We start from the raw sequence: 21,381 nt of genomic DNA, 5'->3' as shown, positions 1-21,381 counted from the left end.
GTTGGAGCGGGAAGGAAAGGCAGTCAGGACAGGCGTGACCCAACTCAGGTATGGGAGGCTGACTCTCCAGATTGCTATGTCTAAAGGGACACAGTGGACATTCTGGGTCCCACAACTGGCGTCCATCTGGACGGCAGGAAGAGCTCTGTGGTGGGAGTCCTCAGGGAAGCACCTTGAGCTGGGGGGTAGTTATGGGTGGGAGAGTGATATGAAATGAGATCAGTGGTAGGTGGGAGCCAGATCTTGTAGGCCATGATAAGGAGTTGGGATGTTACTCTGAGTGTGATTGGATGCCATTGGAGAAGTTGGAGTAGAGTAGTGATGTGATCTTTGTGCTCTGAAATTATTTCTCTGGGTCCTGAGTGGAGAAAGACTTTAGGGGCAAGAGTAGAATCAGTGTTACCTGTAGGAGGCCCTTCCAGTGGTCCAGGCAATAGATAAGGGCGTGGCTTGGATTAGCGTGGTGATTGTAGAATGATGTGAATGGGCGTGGCTTGGATTAGCGTGGTGATTGTAGAATGATGTGAATGGTCAAGCTCAGGATATATTTTGAAGGTAGAGCCTGCTGGATTGGGTGTGGGGTGTGGGCAAAAAGAAGAGTCAAGAACGAGTCCAGTGTTTTTGGTTGAGTGAATGATGTTGCTATTTACTGAGATGGGGAATAAAGAGGGAGGTTTGGGGGGGACCCTGAGAGTTCTGTTTGGGACATATTAAGTTTGAGATGCCCATTTGATAATCTTGCAGAGATTTAGAGTTGGCTAGGGCTGGAAATGGTACCTTTGAGAGTTGTCAGCGTGTAGATGGGATTTAAAACTGTGAGACTGGATGACATCACACTTAAGGAGAGAAAGGGATCCGTAGGATTTGGACAGAGAAAAGAGGAAAGGCAAAGGGTAGATTTTCCATATAAAATCCCTACTAAGAAGTAAATGAAGACATGCTGATGAATATAGTATGATTTCGTGTAATGCAAGTATAAATTATTCAAATGAGATATAAAAGTAGTAATAAAGCTTCACCTTATGTAAAAAATTTGAAATACTGTGACTCCCTCAAATCAATAAAGTTAGTTTTAGAATTGCATCATTTTAAATCTGGTCAGCTGAGTGAATTATAAACTGCGTTTATGCAACTGGCACATGGCTGTGCCTTTGGCTGGCAAGCAGAAGGATCCAGCATCCTTTGCCAATAATAGCCTGTAAACTACACTGTTGTTTATATGCACTGGAACTTCTACAAGCCATTTTGATGACTAAATTTAATTTATTGTTAATACATTTCAGATTTTTTTCATCCTACAATCATATCCTCCAAAAGTTCATTAAATGAAGGTTCACTAAGTGCAAATGCCTGAAAATCAGTAATTTTGCAATGAAAGTTAGATCTGATAAAATTCCATGAAAAGCCAATCAGGCACCATGATTTGCAGGACCACAATTTAGGAAATATTTAGGCTATCTTTGAAGTAACAAGGATCAAGACTACAAGATAAAAAGCAGTAACAGGGGCCTGGCCCCGTGGCTTAGTGGTTAAGTGCGCGCGCTCCACTGCTGGCGGCCCGGGTTCGGATCCGGGCGCGCGCTGACGCACCGCTTCTCCGGCCATGCTGAGGCCAAGTCCCGCATACAGCAACTAGAAGGATGTGCAACTATGACATACAACTATCTACTGGGGCTTTGGGGAAAAAAAAAAAAGGAGGAGGATTGGCAATAGACGTTAGCTCAGAGCCGGTCTTCCTCAGCAAAAAGAATTAGCACGGATGTTAGCTCAGGGCTGATCTTCCTCACAAAAATAAATTAAAAAAAAAAAAAACAACAAAAGAAACAGTAACGGTATACCACGATGGTTGTAGTAGATGTATGTGTTTCGGGTACCACCCATACCCCTCAACTGCCATTGACTGATGAGAATCAGTTCTGAATCATATACATTTTCATCTATTTCTGGGCTTCTGGCACGAAATGCAGCTGCTCCATATTGGTTTTGTCCATTTCCCAGAGAAATTGCCCCACTGAGCTTCCTGCACAATCTCATTGGGCTCCTTAGTTTTTCCATTTCAGGTTGCCTGCTAAGTTTCCTTAGTCTTGTAATCTCCGGCCCCCGTAGACGGTTTTGCCCCCTTCCCACAGTTAGCAGCTCAAAGCCTGCCTGCTTCCTTCCTCTTGCTGGGGCTTTGAGCCCCACCCGTCTCCGACTGCCCTAGTGAGCCTCTCAGTTTAGCCCTCCCCAGAGGCTTTTGAATATCCTCAAGATTCCCTTCTTTGAAAACATTTTCACCTTTTCCCCAGGCCTGGTCTTTTCAGGCCTTTTGTGGAAATGACAAAAGAGTGGGAAACCAGTGCAGCTATTGAGGGCAGTGTGATAAGCAGCGTTCTAAAATGTGCTGTTTCAAATCACTTGGGTAATGGGCAGCCCTAACTTGTTTTACATGTATTTCAAGACCCTTGTATTTCAGTGAAAATGTTCTCAGGGGGACTTCTGGAACATCTAATCTCTGGAAAATAAACATTGATTGTGTAGCATTCTAGATCTATAACCAATGGTTTATGGCAAAATGGAAGTGTCAGTGGAATGGTATTCATGATGATTGGCACCAACCCTGGATTTCGTTTGTCTTCTTTTCTCGCAGAGTGGAACCTAAATAAAATTAAAAAGGATGAAACTTACTGGCAATCATGCAGGGAGGATTTCTCCTCCTTGCTTCCTTCTTAGTAAGTGATTTCAGGAATAAAAAAAAAGGATGGTGCCTTCCCATGTCCCTGGAGACTTAGAGTGCTGGGGCATTTAAAAATGGTGGTATCCTCCTTAAGTTAAAAAGCAGAACAGAGCCTCATGGCTTGTGTGTGTGTAGACCTTCTCAGGAGTTGATGCTAGAGATGAGGGAAGTGGTGTAAGAAGGAGACTTACTTTTCACCCTATACCCTAAATTTTTTTGTATCATGTTTATGTATTAGCTTTAAAAAGCATAATAGAATCTCTTTTAGACTCAATACATGATCTAGGAAAACTTAAAGTTCCTTCACTACTTGGTTTTATAAGTGTTCTTGCTCAATGTGTATTTTGATCAAGGTCATTGCCTGTTCAGTGTCCATTGCCTTTATTTGTTCTGAGGCTTCGTGTTCATCAGCAACTTGGGACTAGGCATCTTTAACTTGAATTTCAAATTTTTGCATGTATAGTAATATGTCAATCAGGCCAATTTCTTCTTTTCTCTTTCCTTCCCTTCTTTCAAAAAGGATTCAAGGCTGTTTCTGGCCAATATGTTATTCAGCTGCTTTAGACAAATACGAATTAGAAATGAGGTGTTCTTGCCATGAGTTGAGCCACAAATTATGGACATTTCAGCTGGACATCTCCCTGTTGCCCTTTAAAGCAAAGTGTTATTGCATTGTGGAACAGGACATGGAATTTGGAATACATTGTGGTTGACAGTTTCTAACCCCAGAGTTCAGTCAAATTTAAAAGCAACCCAAACTCATTTTTCACATTTTAAGAATCTCAGCTACTGTAGGAAAATGCTGAAAATGGAATTTGCTTAAGTTGTCCCCTTTCTGAAAGTATAGGCTGGAATTCAGTCTCTAGGACCAAAGCTGCTGATTGCCACACTGCTGTTTGGAGTGTGTGCTGTTGGGGGCAGCTTCTGCAGTAGTCATTGTCTAAAACTCTCTCTCTGGGCTGCCATATTGGTTTGTGTCACCAGAGGTTCCTGAGGCCACTTTCTGGCCAAAGTTATTGTGTCGTACAAAGACATGATATCCATTTTGTGCAGCAGCAACATTTCTTAGGTGTTGGTGTTTCTCCAAGAGATTTACACATTTGATTTTGTACTTTTTAAACAGGAAGTTGTATCACATTTGCCGACCATGTGTAAAAACAAGATATTTTCTCCTTTTCCATCTAGTGACTACGAACTGTGTGAAATACCTCATTTGTCCTTCCTTTTTTTTCCCTGGTTTGAGGAAGTAAACAGGAGATCGTACTTGGGGTTATCACTAAAACAGAGAGATCAGCATCATCTCCAGTGATTACCGAATGTCACGGGAAGAAATCATTCTGATTGCTCCACTGACTAATTTAGACAAGGCACCATCTGATTCCTACTTCACAGCAGTGCACTCATCTTGCAGTCTCCTTATCAACATGAAGATGACTCACCCTGTTTTCCTCCCTCAAAGAGATTTTTCTCTAGTCTGCTGATTATGGCGGTGATTAAATAAAAATGGTTCCTGCAGAGGTGTGCTTGAAAAAATGACTGCATTATTTCTGCTTGAACTTGCACAGTTGAACTTTCACTATTATAATCGTTTAGGTGTTGGTTCTTAGGCTTTTTTAGGGGAGAGGTCGGGAACCCCTCTAAGGCACATCTGTGCGTACACAATTTGCATATATAATTTTCAGGAGATGACACTTTCTACTCGGTTATCGTGCCTTCTAACTTAGTCATACAAACCATTAGCGTACCATTGTAAAAGTGGCTGCGTCTGGACAGCTCTGAGTGGCAGGTCCTGCTCTAGGATGGCATTTCTATTGGATGGAGAAAGTTTAGGGAAGATAGCTATGTTTAAGGCAGCCTAACTTCAGTGAAACTTGCAACTTCCAGAATTGTCCCAACATGGACTTCAAAAGCTGGAAATACTCTTATATGAATTGTTATTGTTTTAATAAGAAAAGGAAGTAGAGGCACCTTTACCCTTTTTGCATTTTAACAGCTAATTTCACTTTTTTCTCAAGTTCATTTATTCCCCCTTACCCCTCCTCGGACCAAGAGAAAAGTTATTATAGGAGAATATAGGTTTAAAAAAAAAGTATATAGAGTTCACCCTTCATTTTCCAACAAAATTTGTGTTTCTAGATGTTGCATTTGTTCCCTGAATTAATTACGTTTATAGCATCTTTGTTCTTTGTGGCAGGTTGCAAACCAGCTGCCCACACAACACCAGTGTTTTAGAAGCTTTTGAAGTAAGTGGCCAGAACTTGACAAGTCAGGAAATTTCACATAATTTGCTTTCTAGCTACTCTTGACAATTAGAATATCTCACAGTTTTGGGCCGTATTCTCACATGGAACACTGTGGGCTGGAGTGGAACCAGCGGTTGTCCCCTCATGTGGAGCATGCGAGTCCCAGTTTGCTGCAGTCACCACACCACCCACTGTTACCTGTTTGGCCCTCTCAGGTTTTTTGGTTTTGTAACCCTGGACCTACAGTTTCAGTTAAAATCTTATCTTGAAAAATCAAGGGAGGGGCCGGCCCGGTGGCGCAAGTGGTTAAGTGCGCGCGCTCCGCTGTGGCGGCCCGGGGTTCGCTGGTTCGGATCCCGGACGTGCACCGACGCACCACTTGGGAAGCCAAGCTGTGGCGGCGTCCCATATAAAGTGGAGGAAGATGGGCACGGATGTTAGCCCAGGGCCAGTCTTCCTCAGCAAAAAAAGAGGAGGAGTGGCAGATGTTAGCACAGGGCTGATCTTCCTCAAAAAAAAAAAAAAACAACAACAATAAAAAAAGAAAAATCAAGGGATCTTGAGTTCAGCAAAACATCATTTTGATATCCTCCTTTTTAAATAATGTAAACCAAAATGATAGGGAGAAAATAGTTGGGGCAGTGGAGTAGTGAAACAAATGTTTTTTTTCTTAAAGAGATTTGTGCATTTTTAAATGAGGGGAAGGAAAGAAAGCAATAATGTAATTTTTAAGTATTATTTACAAATATCAAGTCATTATTAGTTTTGAAACATATCATGTACTCTGTATAATGTAGTTTGCTCATAAAATTTCCATGTTGGGAACATTTATATAAATCTACTAATTGTATTTTCTCTTAAATATTTCCAGTTTTTTTTTCTTTCAAGTAGAACTGAACTACTGAACTTGAAGCAGCTGAACATTTCTTAGTTTTTTCCCTTTTTACAATAAGCAGACAAAAATATAAAACTGTTTCATTAAAACGTTGGTGACTTCTGTCATGCAGAGTTGTTAGTTTTTTGGGCCCTGGTTCCTTCCAAAGCATCCGGTAGGTTACAGGAGAGGAACTTCACATCAACAAGAGAAAGCCAACAAACCAACCTAGAGCTTTAGTAATAGTGTGACTTTAATCTAAATCATTCCCATTTTATGAGCTATTGTGATCAGCAGTTTCTATTTCCTCTAATAATGCCTTTTACCTCCTAAAATCATTCTTGTAAACTTCTGAAAACTAAATGCTAGCCAAGATAGAGACAGCAGCTTGATCCTTTTCATTTTTAGCTTCTTGGTTTTAGGGTGAAAGCTCATCATATACTCTTGGTATGCTGGTCAGGGGATGAGGAGACTGAAATTCTCCCCTGGCCACTTACTGGGCCCCGACATGCCACTTACCCTAGGACAACCTGCCCTCCCTGGGCTTTGTTTGTTTCTTATATAAAATGAGATCATATTTGGGTTTCCCTCAAACTCTAACAATCTAGATTTCTCTTGTTCTGTCACATGCAATACTCACTCAGTGCTGGGCATGCGTTCTGGAAGACTCGGGAGTACTGGCTACATCACAAGTTCTATGGGGTGAGAAGAGCAGAGTCTCAATGGAGAAGAGTTCCTAATGTCATCATTTATTCCTCATGGCTCCCTGTAATAAACACAAAAGAAGGACTAAGTATTATGAGTTTTGTACTGATGAGCTCATGGCGTAACTCTGAACCTGTAGCACTGGGAGAGAACTCTAGCTCTGTTGCATAGATGGTACAGAGATGAACAAGACAGAAGGATTTTTCTATAGAATATTTCCGATGACTGATGCTCCCATATAATCAGACCCATGTTCACTGGTTGGACTGCCCTAACACTTGAATTTTACAATCCCCAGTGATTAATTTCCTTTCTTTCTTTGTGGTAGGTCCAACACCCATTGCATACCATCTCTTGACCATTATGAGTCAAAATTGTTGACCAGAACAAAAAAAAAATGGCAGACAGAGAGGCTTTAACAGAGTAAACAATACATGTTGTAGAACATGCTTGACACAGGATGGTGCCATGGAGGCTGCAAAGGGTGTTTTGCAATGGGGCTGTGTCTGCAGGAGGCCAAGAGTGTGTTGTGCTTTCTTTTCACTGGCTGAGAGCTTATAATGGCACTTAGAGCATGGAAAAATAAAATAAATAAATACACAGGGTAGTGTACTATATATGCAATATCTATTAAACCTGTTGAGTGTATTTTATAGTAAGTATATTATTTGCTTTAGGAAATTTGTTTTAGAAATAAATGGCACTAAAATGATTCAGTGCTGCTTGGGTTGGCATTAAATGGGCTGTATGTGTAGGAGCAAAGCAGGGACTAGAGAGACTAGGGGCTAGGACTAGAGACCAGGCTTGCAAAGGCCTTGCCATTGTGTTATGGAAGGGATCTTCTTGCAGAATTCTAGGCTGCATTCTTGGTTCATATGCCTGAAGATACTGTGTATTTTGCAACTCTTTAGATTGCCTCTTAAACATCAAACTCATTGATTTGTTTACTTGTTTGTTCAGCCAGCAGTTATGGAGTAGCTGATAATATTTACATAATACCTTTTGACATGTGGAGTACATCCATAAACCTTATTGCACTTAAGTGTACTTGTTTCAGAGCCCAGTCAAATGCGTGGGCCACAGTCTGCATTGGCTGATGAGCATCGTTTCTGTTTCTTAATAGAGTCTCTTTACTTTCCTTTGTACTTGGGAGCAGAGAGACCCACAGCTTGGCCTGGGTTATTTAGGAAGGAACTTGGGACAGGTGGGCAGAAGGGTTGCTATGGGAGCTGTGCTTGGACAGTCATTCCCAGAAACAGAGGAGGTGGGAATCATTTACTGAGCCTGAGTAGGGTGGGTGGGATGTGGTTGTGGCTCTGAGGAAGATGGAAACTATTTAGAACAGCTGCCAAGGGTCAGGCACTAGGGGCTGAGCAAGAGCTGAAAGCAAGGCCTGCTGAGTGACTGGGAGCTTCTATGGACAGCAGGTGTGGCCTGGCGGTGTGACTCAGCGACAAAAGGAGAGGCTGGGGGCCAGGGGTTGGATGGTTGCTTGGTGATTGACGTGGTGTTGGCATAAGCCGACCCTGAGATATAGGGAGATGTTGAGGTGAACAACAGGGCAGGTGAGGGGCCCCAGGGGTGCTGGGCAATAGCTCTTCTTCCATGGCTTATAAGGCCTTTATCTCAGAACTCCTCCCACCGTGCGTGCCCTATTGGGCCATTCCTGTGTGCTTTTGTACATATTATTCCTATCGCCTTTTCCTTTGGCCTAATTATCTCCTCCTTCACTGGCCCAGGCATCACTCCTGGGGAGCTGTTCCTGATTGCTCTCTGCTCCATTCTGTGCTGGGTCACACGTCTCTCCCTCTGTACTGTAGAAGCTTGTTTACAGGCTGCTGGCGTATGTGGACCGGAAGGTTCCTTGGGTGCAAGACTGTTCTAGTAGCTAGCACAGCACCTGACATGTGGAAAGTGTTCAATAAATGCTTGCTGAATGGAGGCATAACTGCTTTGCTGCAGTATTAGTAGTATAACAGAATGTTAGAACTGAAAGAAAACTATGAAATCAGCTAATTCAACTCATTCATTTTATAGTTCACAGAGGACTGAAACTCAGAGAGGTTGAGTGTCTGACCTGATGTCACACAGCTTGCTCAAGGCAGAGCCAGGACACAAATTCACCTCCTCTGACTCCAGATGCCATGTTCTTTCCATTGTACCCCAACAATCTCCACAGGCACTGTGGATGACTTCTAAATGTGTGAAGATGGCAAGCCTCTGCTTAGTGCCTGGTTACAGCCTGATGTCACTATTCATAGTGTCATGTTATCTCATTTTTCTTGTAGGGAGGAAAACCGTGTCCTGACAACCCGAGGAGCTTTTCCTCTGCATTGTGCCAGGTTTACAACAGTCCTTACCTCACTGCTTCCCCTTCCCTTTCCGGGTTTGTCCTGGTTTATCTTTGGTTGGGGTAAGCATCAGCAACTGTTTCTAAGTAAATAGAGGAATTGCAGATTCAGAGTTTGGTTTCAAACATTCAGAGCTTTTTGCTTTAGCCTGTCCCCTCCTGGCTGCTGTCACTGCTGCTCCTGTCTCCAAATTGCCCTAATTTAGCGTGTGTTAAAGACTGATAGTGCACAATGGAAGTTTCCTACTTGGAGCAAACAGAGGAACTCTGACAGAGCACTGGAAAAGGGAAGCCTTAGGAGAGAGAAAGTGGACACTTGTCTGAACCATTTTGTGTCGGTAAAAAAAAAATTGAATGTTGGTTTCTGGACCCATACATGGAGTATGGGATACAAGGTGAGGTGTGTAGAAATAGTTGTTTGCATATTTTCCATCTCCAAAACTTGTCTCTGAGCTTTTGGACAATATTTGACATTTAGAATGTTCTGTTTAGGGTTAAAGTCTCAGAGGGTGGGGTGTGGCTCGTTCCCTTACTGCCTGTTCGTGGATGACGCAGTTTTGTGAGGTTGGTTCCAGGTCACTGCAGGTCATCTGACTCTCTCCCCATCACGCTTGGTCTGAAGTACTCAGGGTCGGATCCAGGACTGGAGGCTCACTCATTGAGCACTGAGGGTGGGGGGTGACTGGTTTGAACCTTTGGGCTCCTCTGTTAACTGAGCAAACAGTACATGTTGAAAAATGGCCATTTTGGAAAAGGTACTCTGAGTGGCGATCAGGGTCTTCAAAATCTTTAATTCTTTAGGGATCTCTGCAACACTGCTTCCCTTTAGCACTTCCATATTCTCACTTTTTTTTTTTTTTTTTTTTTTTTTAAGTAAGAACTAGATGATGTCCAATGCCCCCTTTAGCTCAGAAATCCTGTGGCTTGGAACAAGCCCAGTGTCTTTGGCCTTAAGGGTTTCTGAAGGCACTTTGGACCTTCTTGGCTCCCAGCCACGTGGGAGCCTGAATCTCCCTGGGCTGGTCTTGGGTTATTGTTATTATATATATATATATATATATATATATATATATATATATATATATTATATATAACTATTATATAGTTATTGAGCTGGAAGTACATCAGCCAAGGATTTGGACTGCGTCAGGAAGTGTTTTAATTTGCTATATTCTCTGCTTGGCATCTACTCATTTCCTTTAGAGATGTCTCTTTCCTTGGAAAAAATTACTCCCAAGATGCTTATCTGACTGACGAGCTAAGAAGGCATTCCAACCAGCTATTTCCATTCAGGGATCTTGCTTGTCAGTTACAGGTCGTTGGGTTGAGAAGGATGTCACCAAATTTAAAATGCTCCTGACATCCACTGCTCCCTGACCCACCCCCACTGGCAGTGGTCCTTATGCTGGCTAGTTTTGAGAATGACAATCTTGAGACAGCCAGCTTTGACTATAGCAGGTGTCGACCAGAAGTTTCTAAGGTGTCAGCCATCACACTGCTGAGCTGTGACCTGAAGGCATATTCTAAGAGGTGTCCTAAGAGATGGCATCTCTTGAGCTCCAACCTTGACCTCTCCTCCAGGGGTGTGTAATTTTTCTGTGTGGTGCCAGGGAACTGTGGTTATGAATGAAAGCGTTAGAAGGGGGTTCTATTGGGGTCCCAGAGCTGTGTTGGGATCCCATCCGTAAGCTCTCTGAGGATTGTCATAAGGACTCTAATATAGTCAAGACTTGACTACTCTTTTTAGTAACCACTTCAGGCTCTTGGTTCATTTGGAGCATGTGGTCAACCGAAGAACTACCCCCTCCCCAGTTTCCCCTAGAAATATGTAGACTTCACATGTCTTCATCTTAAATTTCATCTTGTTAGAGTCGATTCATCTTGTAACCTGTGAGGAACTTTATTTTTCATTTTTTGTGAGGAAGATCAGCCTTGAGCTAACATCCATGCCAATCCTCCTCTTTTTGCTGAGGAAGACTGGCCCTGAGCTAACATCCGTGCCCATCTTCCTCCACTTTATATGGGACGCCGCCACAGCATGGCCTGACAAGCGGTGCGATGGTGCACGCCCGGGATCTGAACCTGGGCCGCCAGCAACGGAGCGCGAGCACTTAACCGCTATGCCAAGGGGCCGGCCCCTGTGAAGAACTTTTAAAACTCAGCTTTTGTCATCTAACATGGTGGTGATTCCTTCCTCATTTGTATCACCTCTAGATACAAGGTATTGACCAAAATGTACAGGGCAGGGCTAAATCCACGTGCCTGCGGCCTGGTAGTTCAATGATCTCTATATAAATCTGCTTGATTGCTCATGTTTCTTCTGTCACAGTCATAAGAATATCATGGAATTCTTTGTTAAAGCCTGGTTCAAGTGAAGTTACCCTCATCTGAACTATCAGTCTAATAAATCTAATAAGAAAAAGGGAATTGGTTAATTTGGTACTTATTTGTGGTGAACCTGTGGCAGTTCTTGGTGACCTAGGTATTCATCTATTTAATACTCCAGGCTAGAATTGTTCTGGACATTGATGCCAGACTTCTTGGTGAATACTTGAGAATTTTCCTTTTGTTAATGATTTAGTTCCTCATCTTTCGACACCGTTCCTTTCTCTGAGATTTCTGAAAGATTGCTGACAGCGATTCATCTGTGACACCTACTCCTGCTTTGGCTCTCTATGGATGTGATTCATCTGCGCCTGAAAACCTTTTACTTGAGGTGGCCGTGGCCCTCCTAGCTCCACACCTGTCTTCTGCTTCAGTTGCCTCACACCAGAGTTGCCTTTTCCAGTATGCAGAATGTTCTCTCAGGTAGAGGAGGTGGAAACGGCACAGGCGAGGGGCCGTTTCTCTTGTTTCTGCCAGCTGTAACGTTACACTGGCTTCCCCAAGCAGCCTTCTTACTTCTTTGCTTTTCTTCTTGCTCTGATCATGGCTTAAAAAAAAACAAATACCTCCCCTGATGGTTATTCACATTTCTCACATTTTAACTGAATCCAGACATTAGCCTTTTGGACTTTCTTCTGACTAGTGAATACTACTGTCCTTTGTTCAGTGTCAACTCTGTTCCCTCCTCCGATGGCCCAGACGTGCAAATAGAGCATTCTGATGGTAGGAGTGCTTTGTAGCCATTTAAAGGACTTTCCAGGGCTTTCCTGGCTCCAGGCTTCCCCACCCTCTTTGGACCACAGGAGTTTTTCTCCAGGCTCAGATAACCTCTGACTCCCTGTTTACCCTTCCGAGAACTTCGCTTCTCACCATCGTGTTCTCTCTAATTTTGAGTTGTGACTGGCTCTCTGGACTGCCTGGCATAACCACGCAGGACTGAGTTAGTGACTTAGGACAGGATTCAGCCATGCTGACCGCCCAGAACTTTTATTCCCACCCTGAATCCCCAAGAGACTAGCTCTTCAGAACTCCCAGGGCAGGGCTGGGCTGGGTCCACCGATACCTCCGCCAGGGTTGAATTCTCAAACAGCATCTGGGCCTCTCCCTGTGCTGAGGCACAAGACCGAGGCCGCCCAGCCCCTGGGTCAGAGAACCAAAGGAAGAGAACAGGCCAGGGATGGGCCAGCAGAGAGAACAGGCTGCCTGAGCTGGAAGCAGAACATTCGGGAAAGGAGAAAGGGTGGTGATTGGGAAGTTTGCTTGTGACAGCTCTGAGGACTGACTCTCATGTCTGTGAGCCAGGGGGACCCAGGCAGCAGGGTGTTGCACTTGTCTGCAGGAGGAACTCCGTGTTGGGAGCGCGCCCTCTCTTAGCGTTGCCCGTCCTATTTTGGGATGAGTAAGTCAAGGAGCAGCTCTACCCGGCGCCTGGAAGCGCCTCACATTTCCTCATTTTAGACTTGCCATTCCTGCAAAGAAAAGCATCTTAACTCTATTATTACAGATTCAGGGTCATTAAGGCTCAGGCTGGATTGAAATTTATCTCTTTACTGCCTATGGAGAAGGATTTACAGAGAAAAATCTCCGTGAGGGATGTTGATTTAGGGAAAGCTTTTTAAAGGACCCACTTTAGGAATGTACATTTGCATACAAACAAAGACAGTGCTAATTAAAATTCTCACACAGTCGTTTTAGTGGTGTGGGGATTGCTGCTTGGCAGCACTTGTGTAGTGGAAGCGAGTGTACTTGGAAATAAAATACTCTCCTTTCGTCCCTCTAACCAACTGAGACATACGAGTGCCTTCTATGTGCAAAGCTCTGTGCTAGAACCACGGGCTGGGGGTGGAAGGTCAAGAGTATAAATCCGAATATGTGTCCTCTGGGGTGACCAACCGAGGGGTTTCCTGTGGTCACTCTATCTCAGGAATGGAAAGGTTGGGAGGAATGAGCAAAGTACCGAAAAGCGTTCCACCTGTTGAGATAGACCACACCTGTTCACATTGCTTTAAAACTGTCAGCATTCTGCCTTCTTGGGCTTTTCCCCCTCCAAACTGAGTAGTCTGATTCCCTTTTTAAACTATATCCCATCATCTAAAATATTTCTGTCAGCATCATCCTTACTGGCATCAGCTATTGAGGGCAGCTGCTGCGTGCAGGGCTCCGGACTGTGCGCCGGGGTGTGCGGGTGGGGCTGATTTAGCATTGAGGTGATATGAGAGCCTTTCAGCTTCTGAGGGAACAACACCTCCTTACCTTTTTAAAAAATAGTGTTTTAGAGCACAGTAGGTGCAGAGTAAATATTTGTGGATCGAAGTTTATTAACTTTGTGGTTAAGAGTGCAGGGTCCAGAGACACACAGACTCGGTTTCAAATCCTGGCTCTCTGCCATGCGCTTGCTTTATGATCTTGGCTTGCTTGTGACTTACCCTCTGACCCTCATTTTCCACATTTGTGAAATTGGGATTAATATGAGGGGTTTATTAGAATAGGTCCTAATAATGATGGTGATGATATAGGCTTTATAGTATAGGGTAGCATATACTCTGGAGTCAGATGGCCAGAGTGCAAGTCCCACATCCTAGTTATGTAACATTGAGCGAGTTATCAAGCCTCTCTGGGCCTTAGTTTTCTTATCTATAAAACAGGGATAATAATAGTACCTATATCAGAGGATTGTTAAGAGAATTGTACAGCACCTCATGCCTGGCATATAGTGTTATATAAACGTGCTAAATTTTAAAAAATATAAAGCTATTATTTCATTTTTGTTCTTATAGAATTTCTGTGAGGTTAGACAGGGTGAGTATTACTCTCTCATCCCTTATTTTTTGTTCTTGTTACATTTAAGAGGCAAAAATGAGATTCTGATGGGTTAAAATGGTTAGCTGAAGGGAACCTGGCTAATAGATATTGAAACTAGGAGCAGAACCCATGGTATTTGCCATAAAAAAAAAATACAGGTGCATCATACGCATTTATCAAGGGCAAATGGGTGCATGTGAAATGTGAAGCCTTTGATGTAATAAATCTGTAGACAAGTGAATAGTGTATCTCCCTCTTCTGCACCCACTGCCCTCACTCAAATGTGCCATGATTCCTGGTAGACTGCTAATTGAGGGTTCGTTGTTTGAATTACAGCATTGGGCTTGTACCCTGCAGTTGGGTCTCTGGGACTTACTAAGGTTGCCATTAAACCTCTTCCAGAGTCTTGCTGTCTTTGTTAGTGTCACCTGCTCTCTAGCTGGACTCCCTTTGGAGACCACAAGATTGTACTGTATTTATAGAGCTGATTTCAGAGCCCCTTAGAGGAGCTGTTTTATTCAGAAGCCCAGGCTAACTAGGTGTGCTCCCCCTCTCCCGCCTTTATATTTGGTGTTAAAACTCTTCATTCCTTGTGTGAAACATAATTATGAAAGCAATGTATCAGGGAACATAAAAAATAGCTTTAAAACACTTGCAGGGCAGCCCGGTGGCATAGTGGTTAAGTTCGCATGCTCCGCTTCCGTGGCCCGGGGTTCATGGATTCGGATCCTGGGTGCAGACCTACACACTGCTCATCAAGCCATGCTGCGGCAGTGTCCCACATACAAAAAATAGAGAAAGACTGGCAGCTGTTAGCTCAGGGCCAATCTTCCTCACAAAAAAACCCAAAAATACCCCCAAAAAGCAAACACTTGCGTTTGCCAATCTCTTGTCGCTTCTGCAGATATCTTTAGATTAAAACGTTTTCATGTTTGTTCACAAACATGGGCACTCCTTAAAAATGCAGCAATGTAAGGGGTTAAAATGTAAATATTATCCTATATGAGCAATGAAAGGTGCTTTAGTACTTAAGTCCTATTTTTGAGCTCTGGAATTCAATTCCTTCCTGTTGCCAGCTGAACCTGGGACTGATGTGTTAGATGAAAATATATTCCTATCTTCAAATGTGTACAACAGGACATTCTGTCCTCCAAATTTCAGTGTTTGAATTGGGTGTTGCAGGAAACTTGGCACCCTCCGTTTCTTTTCAAAATAATAAACAGAGATGATGTCGCCTCAGGTTTCATTTGATAGGGCTTAGATGCTATTGCCTCATAAAGGCTGATTCATAGACAAATGGGAACTAATTATAGAAACTTAAAAATAATGTCCCTGTTTAAATTTGGCAAGGCAAGATGCCTTGCATGTTTTGTAGGACATGAGAGACTCCGTTTCTTTAGTGGCAGGAGGTGACATACCCATTTCTATTTTAGCCACACAGTGGTTGTGCTGGGTCATTACCTGCCATCTTTATTTTATTTTTTAGGGATTTCTGCTCTCGCACACATACCCCATGCCCAAACTTTGAAACACCTCTTACTACCATCTACATAGGGAATTTTTTCCTACAGTCTGTCCACTGCATTTTTAAGAAACAAGTGTCCTAGTTGAAGAAAGTGGATAGCATAATTATTTTTTTTCCTTTTTTAGTTCTAAGCATTTCAGAATTTATACTATGGAAGATTGCAGGAAGTTATTCACTTCTCTTTATGGAGTGAATAGAGAATTGTTTTCATAGAGAGACTGTTCTGATTACTTCTGCTCTACTCACCCTACCTACTGTGAATTAGGTTGGAAAACAGTTCCCCAGGATGTTTTTCAAATTTTTAGTTGTTTTGGAATTTGCTTTAAATAAATAGGTGATACATGAACATGTTTAGAATTCAAAAACAAGAAAAAAGTTTGCAGTGAAAAGTAAATCTTCCATCGCTCCCGTATCCAGGTACCTAGTTCTCTCTTCAGAAGCCATCCTGGGCACCAGTTTCTTATATACTATCCTGGAGATTTTCCCTGCATTTTTAAATGTGTGTAAGTGTATGTATTTTCCCCACACAAATGATATTGTACTATCCACAGTGTTTTGAACTTGGCTTTTTTATTTAACCATAATCTTAGAAATCATTTCATCTCACATTTTGAGTTACCTAATGGTTTCCATTGAGTAGATGTGTCATAACGTATAAACGATTACCTATGAGTGGTATTCAGGCCATTTAAATCTTAAATCCATCTCAGTAGGTATGAGTGTAGGCTCTGGAGCCCAAGGGCCTATGTTTAAATCCTAGTTTCTCAATTTACTATTGAACTATATGGTCTTGGCCAGTTTCTTAATCTCTCTGTACCTCAGTTTCCTCATTTCTAAAATAGTATGTATCTCATAGGTAGGATGTGATGATTAAAAACACTAGTTTATATAAAGCTTATAGACCAGTGCTGGGCATGTAGACAGGTCGGTATGTATTTACTGGTATTATCATTGTGTATGATGTGGAAACACTTGAATCCTAAGGTGTACTTATGTCTGCATGTTTCTGAACTTTTATGGCTTTTAGAAGCCATAATGCAGTTTTTGAGTCTGTGAGTTCTCTCTCTCCTAAATTTACTGAAATGCCATGTTCATCCTCCCCTCCTCCATTTCCTTGTTGCTTTTGGGTAACATCCTGGAGGAGAAAAGGGAAGACTGTGTTTCAGGCCACTATACTCATGTGTCCAGACACCTTCAAAGACATAAAATGTATTGCCAGTGGTGATAATTTTTAACAAATGGTCTAAATTGGCCCCCCCTGCCCAATAACTAATCTAGAACCTTATGATACTTAAATATTTTACATTTAGGCAAATATATAGCTTGTGCATGTATGTGTGTATGACTCAAATTTATTTAATGATTTCACGATGTTTCAAATAATCTTTGGAAAAGACTGGAGAGTGTACTTATCCTGATTTATTTGATTTTGATGGTGGAAGTTATGGGATCTTACCTGGCCTTTAAGTCTTACATCGTCAAAGACCACCACTTTTGGATTCAGACAAACCAGAGCTAAACTCCCCGTGTTGGTATTTGCTGACTGACCTTGGGCAAGTCATTTAAGCTTTGGGCTTGATCAGGGCTTTGGTTTCCCATCTGTAGATGGAGACGTTGATCCGCCTCACAGGACTTGAGGAGGATGACAAGAGAGAGTAAGTGAAGGACCCAAGAGTATATGGCACAGAGCAGATGCTCATGAACCATCAGTTCTTCTCACCTTTCCTCTCCTGTGTCCCACTCCTTCCTACCACCACCACCACAGTGCCCTGGAAGTAACCACCTCCACCTTAAACTCCAGTGCTCTTCATCTCCACTCTCCTCCTGACTTGCTCTATTATTTACCAGTACGCTTTCTCTGCCTTTACTGGGAGGACAGTTTATATCTCAGTCATTGCCACTTGCATCCTACCTTCTGTTAACCAGATGTCCAGTGAATGCCTGCAAGTGAGTGAGTTAGAGGTAAGCTTGTTATTTCCCTACCCAGTGAGGTCATTACTGTTTCTTTGAAAGCAGTAGCTAGCAACAGCATTGCAAGTTCGAAATTAGGGGCCACAGTGAGTTATGGTAGCCCCTGAAGTGATCATAGAGAATGGTATTTTCATTCTTGGTTATTCCTTTGAGGAAATTTGCAGTAGCCAACAAGTGAAAATTATTTTCCCAGATGGCAATGTCTAGAAACTTTCATTTCATCCAAGCTCCATTAGAATGGCACTTGCAGGAGGACTGCTTTGACTGTTTTACCCCCACTTCCCAAGAAAAGCATGAGCCCCTTGGCTTGTAGACTTAGTGGCCAGCTTTGCTTGGCCCTTGGTTTAATGTCTTAGAGGTGGGCTGCTGGGCAGCTAAGAAGTGGGAGTAACAGATGGGTGACAGGGGAAGTAAAGCTACAGCTGGAAAGGCAGCAGGAAGACCTTTGCTAGCTTCTCCAAGGCACTTATTTGGAGAGGAGCTATTCTATTTTGCATTAAGTGTTTTGCTGTGAATTTTTGAAATAGCAGTCACACCCATATTCAAGTGTGAGAACCAGAGTGCTTTCCAAAGACATGCAGGCCAGGTCCCTTCCAGCTACAAAAGGCTGCGATTCCACAAACAAGTATTTGGATAATAGGAACCATTGTTGCCACTTGGAATGCTCTTTCCAATTCTTCTTCTCTTTCATATGAACTCAGGCCTTCCTATTTTTTTAAGGTCTAGCTCAATTCCAACCTTAATTTTTATAGTTCTTTGACTCTGGGCCATTCGATTGGCTATGAGTTAGATATAGCCTTGTGTGTTGAACTCTTAGTTGTTAACCCTGGTGTCATTTAGGCATTTTCCCATGTTTATCCCTTGGCTTCCCCACTAGGTCTTTACTCTTTAGGGCGAGGCACTGTGCAGCCCCTGTACCACTACAGGTGGGTGTGGTGCACTGGTTCTCAAAGCGTGCTTCCTAGCAGCACATCACCTGGAAACTAGGTAGAAATGCATACCAAACCCACTGAATTAGAAAGTCTGGGGGTGGGACTCAGCAGTCTGCCATCTAACAAGCCCTCTTAATGATTCTGCTGTATGTGAAGTTAGAGAACCTCTGGTATTATGAGAAGAGCAGGGCTTTGGCAGTCTGAGAGACCTGGGTTTGAAGCCAGCTCTACCGTTTACTAAGTGACTGATCTTGGGAAAATGAGTTTTCTTTCTTTCTTCTCTCCCCTTCCAGGGTTATTTTGTAGAAACCTGTTCTGCAGGAACAGATGGGTGCCCTAAAGTTGGGGATGGGCAAGGGGTCCTGTGGCCAAATAATTTAGCTCAATCCTGCTTTAGTGAATTTCAGTGGGATTCTTTTTTATTTTTTTTTTAATTTTATTTATTTTTCCCCCCAAAGCCCCAGTAGATAGTTGTGTGTCATAGCTGCACATCCTTCTAGTTGCTGTGGGTCGCGGCCTCAGCATGGCCGGAGAAGCGGTGTGTCGGTGCGCGCCCGGGATCCGAACCCGGGCCGCCAGCAGTGGAGCGCGCACACTTAACCGCTAAGCCACGGGGCCGGCCCTCAGTGGGATTCTTTATGGCAAGACTTCTCAGATACCTAAATGTGTCATTGAGGGTCTCTGACAATTGCCATAGAAAGACAGGTTAGACTCCAGAACTCCTTTTCTGCCACATACTTGCTAGCTTTTCTGGCAACAGTGTTTTGTGGAACATGTTTTGGGAGATGCAGGCCTGGGTGATCTCTAAGTGTACTCTGAGCCTTGAGATTTTATGGTCCTATAAATCAATGAGAAATTCAGAAACTTCAAATACAGAGTAAATCAGACATGATGCCAGAATTTATAATTTGGGTAAACCAGACTTATATAGCAAGTTGAACATTGAGATGATTTGAAAGTAACTAAACTTTGAAGAATAAAGTGTTATATTTTTAAAAGCAGTGGGTTTTCTTAGGTAGAAAACTTTATATTAGGGGAGAGGTGGGGAGGAGGATGAGTTAAGGAAAATGTCATTTACTGAATGTATTGGAGTCCTGGCAGGAAACATATAGCACAGTCAAATCAGGTAATTTAAGAAGATTTAAATAAAGAAACTATTTATAAAAGGTGTAGGCAGAGTTTGGGAAAAGCAACAATGGTTGACGCAGGACTTGAATTCCTCTCTATACGCAAGGTTTTACATGTATCACATTCAGTCCTCATAATAAGCCCAAAGATAGGTTTTATTATTTCATACTTTGCAGAAGAGGAAAGTGGAGTTCAGAGAGGCAAAGCAAATTACCCTCAGTAACTAGGACATGAAGGAGGCAAGATTCAAACTGCTGTCAGACTCACAGCCCCATGCTTTCCCTACACATTTCTTCAGGTGGAACATCTCTTTTCTCTCAGTCTTTCTCCATGTGATAAGGCTGAAAACACTACTTTCTAGAAGCTCATGTTCTGAGCTAGATGTGTTGCTCTGATCAATCAGTAGACAGGAGAAAATAGCTCATTGGGAAAATATATAAATTAACAATAAAAGTATACAGATTACATATATGGGGAAGAGATAAAGACTGTAAATATGCAGTTTCCACGTCTAGGTGGGTTGGGGCTATGAAAATGTCATCCATCCTTTTTGGGGACCTGTCCCATTCTAGAAAATATTTTTGGAGGATGTGGGAGCCATTTGAAGGGCGTGAATAAGGCAGCTTAGCTTGTAGGGGCCAGGAAGACGTAGAGGAAAATTTTTCAGACATACGGCACAGCTTGGGGAGGCTTGGCTGTGGGAGTAGAATGAAAGGATGCTCTATTCATAGGTGCCTTAGCCAAATGGAAATGGTGCTGGTGGTGGGACGTGGGCAAGCAGTAGGGAGAAGAAAGAGGTCATGATGGGATCTGAGGGTGCCTCTGACTCCAGTTTTTATACTGGGGCCGTACTGGTCCAGCGAAGATGGTAAAGGTTGAATTTTCTAAGAACTGACTTTACTTCCTTCAGCAAGTTTCAGGGTGTATGAATGCTTAATTTGTCTTTTGCCGTAAGAAAATTTAAAAGTCATGTTTCTGAGGAAGTTACTTTCCCTCAAGTCATTTCGAATTTGGGTTGGCTTTTAATGCTCAGTTAGAATATATCTTATGGTCAAGTCTTCTTTATTCCAGAAAACAAAAACACCTCTCAAATACTGTGCACAAGACCTGCCTTTGAAAACATCTGGTAGAAATAATTTGCTTGGAACACTGATTCTCAGATGCGACCCCCACCTCCCTATTAGCAGGGAGTCACTGGAGTAAGCCCTTATTTCCTGTTGCTTCCACACAGCGGTCCTTCACGGAAATATTTGGCATGTTTCTTTAGGCAGCAGGGAACCTCGAAGGGCAAACAGAGCTCTGAGGCCCCAGATAGGAACAGAGATGCCTTGTCTTTGCCCAATAGCACTTCAGTGTGTGTGGAGAGCCCGCCTGGGCCTTGGAGCTTTGAAGCTGTGCCAGACTCCTGCCCCAAACTGGTAAAAACTTCAGCTCTCCCCAGGCATGAGCAAGGCCCAAACCTGCCACGCCTTCAGCTCTTTTTACAAGAGAGACATTTTAAAATAGTCTTAAATGTCAGACATGTTTTTTTTCACAACATGCCTCAGACATCTTATAAATTATTCTGCAGTAAAACTTTAATGGGAATGCTTAGAAAATGAAGAGTTCTAGTCAATGGAGTTTTTGGTAACTTAGACAACTGTTGACCCCGAATCCTCCTGCCGAATCCTTCCACCCCAAAATTCATTGAAGAAAATCATTATGAAATAGAGAACTTTCCTGAAACCATGCTTAAGTCTGTCTTCGATGA

The 21,381-nt window shown here is 42.8% G+C and overlaps 1 protein-coding gene across 7 annotated transcripts in view; it reads left to right on the top strand.

Annotated features, from left to right (window-relative positions):
* Positions 1-21,381, top strand: part of SORBS1 (sorbin and SH3 domain containing 1) — a 218,966-nt gene that overhangs the window by 60,257 nt on the left and 137,328 nt on the right. The gene's annotated exons all lie outside the window — the stretch shown is intronic.

This window comes from Diceros bicornis, chromosome 6 (genome assembly GCF_020826845.1).
Source record: "Diceros bicornis minor isolate mBicDic1 chromosome 6, mDicBic1.mat.cur, whole genome shotgun sequence".
NCBI classification, from domain to species: Eukaryota; Metazoa; Chordata; class Mammalia; order Perissodactyla; family Rhinocerotidae; genus Diceros; species Diceros bicornis.
This window is presented reverse-complemented; position numbering and strand designations above follow the sequence as displayed.